This window comes from Silurus aristotelis, assembly GCF_946808225.1.
Source record: "Silurus aristotelis genome assembly, chromosome: 3".
Classification (NCBI taxonomy): domain Eukaryota; kingdom Metazoa; phylum Chordata; class Actinopteri; order Siluriformes; family Siluridae; genus Silurus; species Silurus aristotelis.
In genome coordinates this window covers 29,859,675-29,866,915 of record NC_139576.1, presented here as the reverse complement: position 1 = coordinate 29,866,915, position 7,241 = coordinate 29,859,675, and positions in this window count along the sequence as shown.

Here is a 7,241-nt window from a genome sequence, read left to right as displayed (position 1 = left end):
TTTTAATAAATTTTAATATATTTACAAGTTAGTACATTTTAGTTCTTTTTGTAAAATTTTCATCGATTCAGTTTTGACACCGCACTCCCCCAGCAGCACCCTCACCCCTTCTTCCCACGGTTACGTTGGTTTGAGACATTTTGCAGGTTAAAGTCATTATTTAGGAGGATCAGTTCCTTTACATTGTCTTTAAGATCACTGAAATAGTTTTTCAGATTTTTTATCAGGCTCCAGTTGACGAACATGTGGTCAACATAATTAATGTTCTGATGATTTGAGCATATTCCTAACATCGTAGTATATTACAGGGGTTTTCTTTTTAAGCTCATAGTCCTCGACTATCCAGTATTTAAAAACAGTAACAGGAGGATATGCGATAATCTTGGGAATGTCAATGGTGATCGTTGTTTTTTTGTAGGTCTTGTACAGCTTTAAGAGCTCATCTAAGTCGAGCTGATAGCGATGGATCACGCTGATGATGGATACTACATGGATTTGAAGTTGTGCGTTGCATTTCGTGGTGTTCTTCATCTCAAATCTTGCTGCATGGATGAGCATCTGCAGATGGAAAGCTGCACCGTTGGTCCAGTACTTTATGGAGCGTGAGCTCATCTGGTTATCATGCAGCATGGAGTTTTTCAGACGGGTCAGCTGTTCACTCAGTTGTCTCTCCAAGCGTCCAGTCTCCTCTAAAGCTTTTGTGAGTTGGTGTAAAAACATGCCCAGGCGTTTGATATACTCCTCCATCAAATCTCTCACACCCGAAGCCTTTTCCTCGGCGAACACACGGCGCATCATGTCCAGCGTGTTGTCCACATTCCCGCTTTTCACCAAAGATCCGATCGTGATATCGAGCAGTATAGGGGGGGGTATTGGACTGCATGCAGGACAGAGCTAAATCCTGGATGAAGGGCTTCAGATTAAATTCTATCATCTGGCCTTCTCAGCATAAACTGATAGAAAAAAGTATTTAGTCAGCCACCAATTGTGCAAGTTCTCCCACTTAAAAAGATGAGAGAGGCCTGTAATTTTCATCATAGGTACACTTTAACTATGAAAGACAAAATGAGGGAAAAAAAAAATCCTGAAAATCACAATGTCTGATTTTTAAAGAATTGATTTGCAAAATATGGTGGAAAATAAGTATTTGGTCACCTACAAAAAGAAAGATTTCTGGCTCTCACAGACCTGTAACTTCTTCTTTAAGAGGCTTCTCTGTCCTCCACTTGTTACCTGTATAAATGGCACCTGTTTGAACTCGTTATCAGTATAAAAGACACCTGTCCACAACCTCAAACAGTCAGACTCCAAACTCCACTATGGCCAACACCAAAGAGCTGTCAAAGGACACCAGAAACAAAATTGTAGACCTGCACCAGGCTGGGAAAACTGAATCTGCAATAGGTAAGCAGCTTGTTGTGAAGAAATCAACTGTGGGAGCAATTATTAGAAAATGGAAGACATATAAGACCACTGATAATCTCCCTCAATCTGGGGCTCCTTGCAAGATCTCACCCTGTGGGGTCAAAATGATCACAAGAACAGTGAGCAAAAATCCCAGAACCACACTGAGGGACTTAGTGAATGACCTGCAGAGAGCTGGGGCAAAGTAACAAAGGCTACCATCAGTAACACTACGCCGCCAGTGGCTCAAATCCTGCAGTGCCAGACGTGTCCCCTGCTTAAGACAGTACATGTACACACAAGAAGAATTTACAGGTTTGTGAGAGCCAGAAATCTTTCTTTTTTTTTAGGTGACCATATACTTATTTTCCACCATAATTTGCAAATAAATTCTTAAAAATTCAGACAATGTGATTTTCTGGATTTTTTTTCTCATTTTGTCTCATAGTTAAAGTGTACTTATGATGAAAATTACAGGCCTCTCTCATCTATTTAAGTGGAAGAAATTGCACAATTGGTGGCTGACTAAATACTTTTTTGCCCCAGTGTGTGTGTGTGTGTGTGTGCGTATATATATATATAATGTGTGTGTATATAATGTATGTATTATATATATGTATATATGTGTGTGTGTGTATATGTGTGTGTATATATACTGTAAAATATTTGCTAATGCTTAATAATAAAGATAGATACTTGATAGATGTAATGTAATCAAGTCTGAATTAATGGTTAGTTCATCATGAAGTAATGAATTACCTTGTGTGCTAATCTGTGTAATTCACATACCTTAACTAAGGCTGGAGTCATGATTTGTTATTAATGGACTACCTACGTGTTAACACTTTTGTTATTTAACGCATTTATTAACACCTTAGGCCCGTGTGGGTGCAGGTTTTCATTCCAACCAAGCAAGTGTTACACCAAACTCTACCAAAGGATTATCACAGTTCTTAATTTATTATACACTGTTCCTGCTCAACAACTTTGTAAAAATGCACTAAACTACTGATAAATGACCTATATCTACCCAGTATCCAGATTCTTGGTGTCCTTTTCTTGCAACTTAGCACTTACCATTTTACCCAAACACATTTTAAATGGCCTGCATGTGCAGTTGATTGTAGGTTTATAATGTGTTACTGCAAAATCACACAGAAAGACACATGCATTAACTAATGATGAACTAATGTTAGTACATGCATAGTTAATTATTTGCTCAATAATGTCAGCTCATGAGTGTTATTGTATCTTCATGGCTTTACTTTAAGAGGCCAACAATCATGAACTCATCATTATGAAGTGTATCCGTGTATTTATATTGCTCATGCCAACATGGATTATCATAATTTTGCAAGAGTGCAATAAAGTAATAATTAATTACTTACACCTATCCTGTTTCATGTGATTTTTCTGTCTCCTTTTTCTGCGACTTTCCACTCTGTTTGCACTCTGTCTTTATCAAAACAGGAATCATTTACACATGTGAAGTGCTCCATGCCTGGGAAGACTGAGTCTATAATGCTTAATCTGAGGTGATTCATTTAAACACACCTCAAGATCTGCTGTGAGACTCAGACGTCAAGCCTAGATGTTGTTTATTGTCAATAAATTAGATGTTTAAACTTTAACTCTCTTTATTTTGTTCTTATTGGCAGAAATCTGTTTTTCTACTTTTAATTTATGAGAACAGATAACTACTAGATTAAATAGCTCATATTTTATATAGCATTGTCTTTCTACCTCTATGATATTTACTTTAGCCACAGTATGCATATTTATTGCACATTAGTATGCACATATTATTCTGCATTTACTGTAATTAGCAATTATATATATTTATGAATTTAGTGGAATGTGATTAATTGAAACTACTACATTAAAATAATAGCGTATGTAATGTACAATTTAATGCAACATTTTATATTTTATGGCAGAAAGAGATATAATATAAGCAGTTCACAAAACTTCTAGTTACAGAAGAAACACTTTTTTTTTTAACATAATCATTATCCAGTAGTGGGGAGGGTTGCGTTAGGAAGGGCATCCAGCGTAAAACATATGCCAAATCAAACGTGCGGAGGATCCGCTGTGGCGACCCCTAACGGGAGAAGCCGAAAGAAACTTATTATCCAGTAGTAGTCAGGAGGAGACTGCAGTGGAGCTGTGATATTAGCAGAGTATGAGACAATTAAACCGAGTCTTATTTTGGGCAAATTATTTGTCAGCAATGTTGTGAAATATAAAAAAATATGTACAATCCTGAATTAATAGTAGGTTATTCAATGGTATATAAATAAATTTATTTTATGTATTAGGTACTTAAAATATTTTAATTATTTTTCATCTTAATTTTAGACAGGTCATGCAATAGGGTTTTGACAGCAGTCTGACAAAATAATATGTAGGCGTAAAACAGTTTAATCTAATTGAAATAAAATTAATTTATGTCCTTGTATTAATCTTTACATAGACAATGAGTTTCTAAAGGCTGACTTAATTCTTAATGTGTATTTTAGTTGTTTTAGGCCTGGCAGTGCTGCTGGTAGTCAACATTTAAATCCATTAAAACATATTAAGTCATTGATATGGTTACACATTAAATACCCCTATAAAATTCCATGTGTGGCAGTACATTTCAGAATATGTTCTTTAAAACCAAACATTTTTTTGCAAATATCCTTTGCCATCTTCATATCCAATTCCAAACTTTGCCATCAAAGGCGATGTTTTTAAATTGGATGTTACAGTAAAATAATACTCTCTGAGGTAAGTTAAGTTGGTTGTAGCCAAAGTGATTTGCTTTGCTTTCCTGTCAGGTCACTAACTGTACTAACAACAATCTGAACAAAAACAACAACATAAGGAGGGCAGGAACCAATGAATTTACTGCTAAAGTGTTTACTATAATTTCACCATGAATCGAATAGTGGGATTAATGTTTGATTATATTCAGCATGAGAAAGCTCTAGGGAGGCCTCCATGTGCTGATCCGTACTGATGTTAGAGGCAGTATGCTGTGTGACGCTCAAAAGCGTGAGGGATTCGAGCAGGTTTCCAGGTGCAAAATAATATCTTAATTCTGTTTCATGGTCTTTTTCTTATTATTTCACTCTTGAGGCAAGCAACCTCCAGTAAAAGTGCAAAATGTGATCTCTGAGGTAAACACTTTTTATGAGCTATAAAATTAAAAGCATTTGGAAATGTTGCTTAAGTTTTATATTTTCTTACCACTCACTACCCAATATATGATGTACCCTTTTTTTCAGATAACTGTGCTGTTAATGATTCTGTCCCTGTATTTGAACATTTAAACAATTCAATTTGGCCAAATTCATGTAAAAGGGGAACCTTGCAGCAACAGCAGGCAATTTTAATCAATTCAGTGGATGTAAGAGTGTGAATAGTACAAAGTGTATGAGTGAACACTGGGGTGTCTTGGTCATCCAGGATTGGGACAAAGGGTTGAGGTCTCTGCAGTAAAGTGAAAGAAATATCCAAATAGTCACATAAAGATCAAACTTGCACACCTTGCTGTATCTATTGTGCCCTTATTTTCTTTGGAGTTGTCACTGGACCTTCCTCAGGAGAGTGTGGCTGGTCTAGCCATGAGGTGGACTTGATAATATTGTCCAAATAGGTATCTGTGAACTGTTGGTGAAGACGATAAAATCCTTCAATGTTTGAGACACTCTTTGTAGCCATGGGGTGAGGACATTAGGAAGTCCATAGACAGAGATTGTAATTAATTTTGGGATCCTGTGGGAACTTCTGTTCAGTTTCTCTTGAGAAGTATGGGTAACTCAGGCACCAGACATGCCAGGAGCATCTATTTGCTAGAGTAGGGTTGCTGGCCATGTGAGGATGACAGTGCTCTTAGAATCTACAGTTCCTTCAATGTTATTTCGTCACCACATTGGCACATTGGCAATTTAGAAATGGTCTAAAAAAAACCCTACAAACAAATTGCACTACAACAGTATACATACAGCAGATCGTGTGGGGCTTTCTCAATATGCAGTATATGAAATATTTGATTTTATTTGTATCCTGCTTTTACGAATAGACACTGTCCCAAAGCAGATTTTGAGAAATAAATAGATACAAATACAAATATTTATACATATACTGTATGTCAGGGAGCATAAGCACAAGCACCACCGATGCGCAGCAGCTCACCTGATTACTAACTTGGCGCACCTGCCTCTCATCAGCCGCCCAGCATAAATACGGCTCGTACGCTCCTCAGCTTCGTCCGTTATTGTTTGTTGCTATACCTGCATCTACGTCTCGCTTCTCTACTCCGCTGAGGACTGTTCTCCTTCATGCGCGTGCCCGCGCACTGTCTGACTTTGCAGCGCGTTATTTCGGACTACAACGCTCTACTCACGTGTGTGCCTTTTTCACTTTTCTTTAATTCTGAGTGTAAAAACTGTGTGTGCATGCACTCTGGCTTCCGCCTCGTTGCCTAACAGAATAACGGACCGCTAAAACCTGAGAAAGGAGCTGCTAACCCGGATATGGATCCGCAAGCCAGCGCTTCTTCCGACTCCGATCGGGATCTCATCGCCGATTGGCATAGCCTGCCAATCTCCACCACCTCCTGCGGTGACTCCACCCACGGTGCCGATCTCCTCAGGGGCAGAGCCTATGCAGCTGGGGTCGCAGAGACTAACCCGGCGTGAACGAAACAGCCGCCTAGCCTCAGGTCGATGCCTGTACTGCGGTGGAGCGGGACATTCCGTCTCCGGTTGTCCCACACGCCCGGCTCGCACAACGGTGAGTCCTGTCTGTTTTCCTCCCATTATTTGTACGCTGTCAAAGCTCACCGTAACCCTACTGACCCCTGCTCTTTCTCTGTCGGTACGGGCGTTGGTCGACTCCGGTTCCACAGGGAACTTCATCTCGCAAGCCTGCCTCGACCGCCTTCAGCTCTCTAGAGAGAGGAGCTCCCAGGACCTAGCGGTACAGACCGTGGTTACAACAACACGCACCGAGGTGCTCCTGGGACCCGTGTGACATCCTCGAGTGGAGCCCCAGTTGCCACCAGTATTGTCTCACCGGCCTTCCCACCCGTCTCCTCCGAGCCTCGGTGGGTGCGACCCAGGTGGAAGCAGCAACCAACAACACCAACGTGGAGATCCCCGAGGAATATCAGGAGTTCCGGGACATGTTCAGTGCCCAAGCCGCTACGCGCCTTCCCCCTCACCGGCCGTGGGATTGCGCGATCGACCTGCTCCCTGAGGCCAAGCTGCCAAAGGGCCGGATCTACCCCCTGTCGGCTCCGGAACACCGAGCCATGGAGGAATACATCCAGCAGGCCCTCCGCCAGGGGTTCATCGGCCCATCGACTTCTCCAGCGCCGTCGAGCTTCTTTTTTGTGGGGAAGAAGGATGGGGGCCTCCGACCCTGTATCGACTACCGGCAGCTCAACTTCCAAATCAAGGCACTCCCGTATCCCCAACCACTCGTCCCCGCTGCTCTCAAAGAACTATGGGGGGCCCGGATATTCACCAAGCTCGATCTCCGGAGCGCCTACAACCTGGTGCTGTATCAGGAAAGGGGACGAGTGGAAAACCGCCTTTGTGACTCCATCCGGACACTACGAGTACTGGGTCATGCCATACGGCCTCTCCATCTCCCCGGCAGTCTTCCAGGGGTTCATGAACGAGGTGCTCCGCTCCTTCCTCCAGAGGTTCGTGCTTGTCTACATCGACGACATCCTCATCTACTCGCGGAACCCGGAGGAGCACCTCGGTGACGTGAGACAGGTTCTGGGAGCTCTCCGGGCGCATCACCTCTTCCTCAACCTCTCTAAGTGCGAGTTCCACCAACCA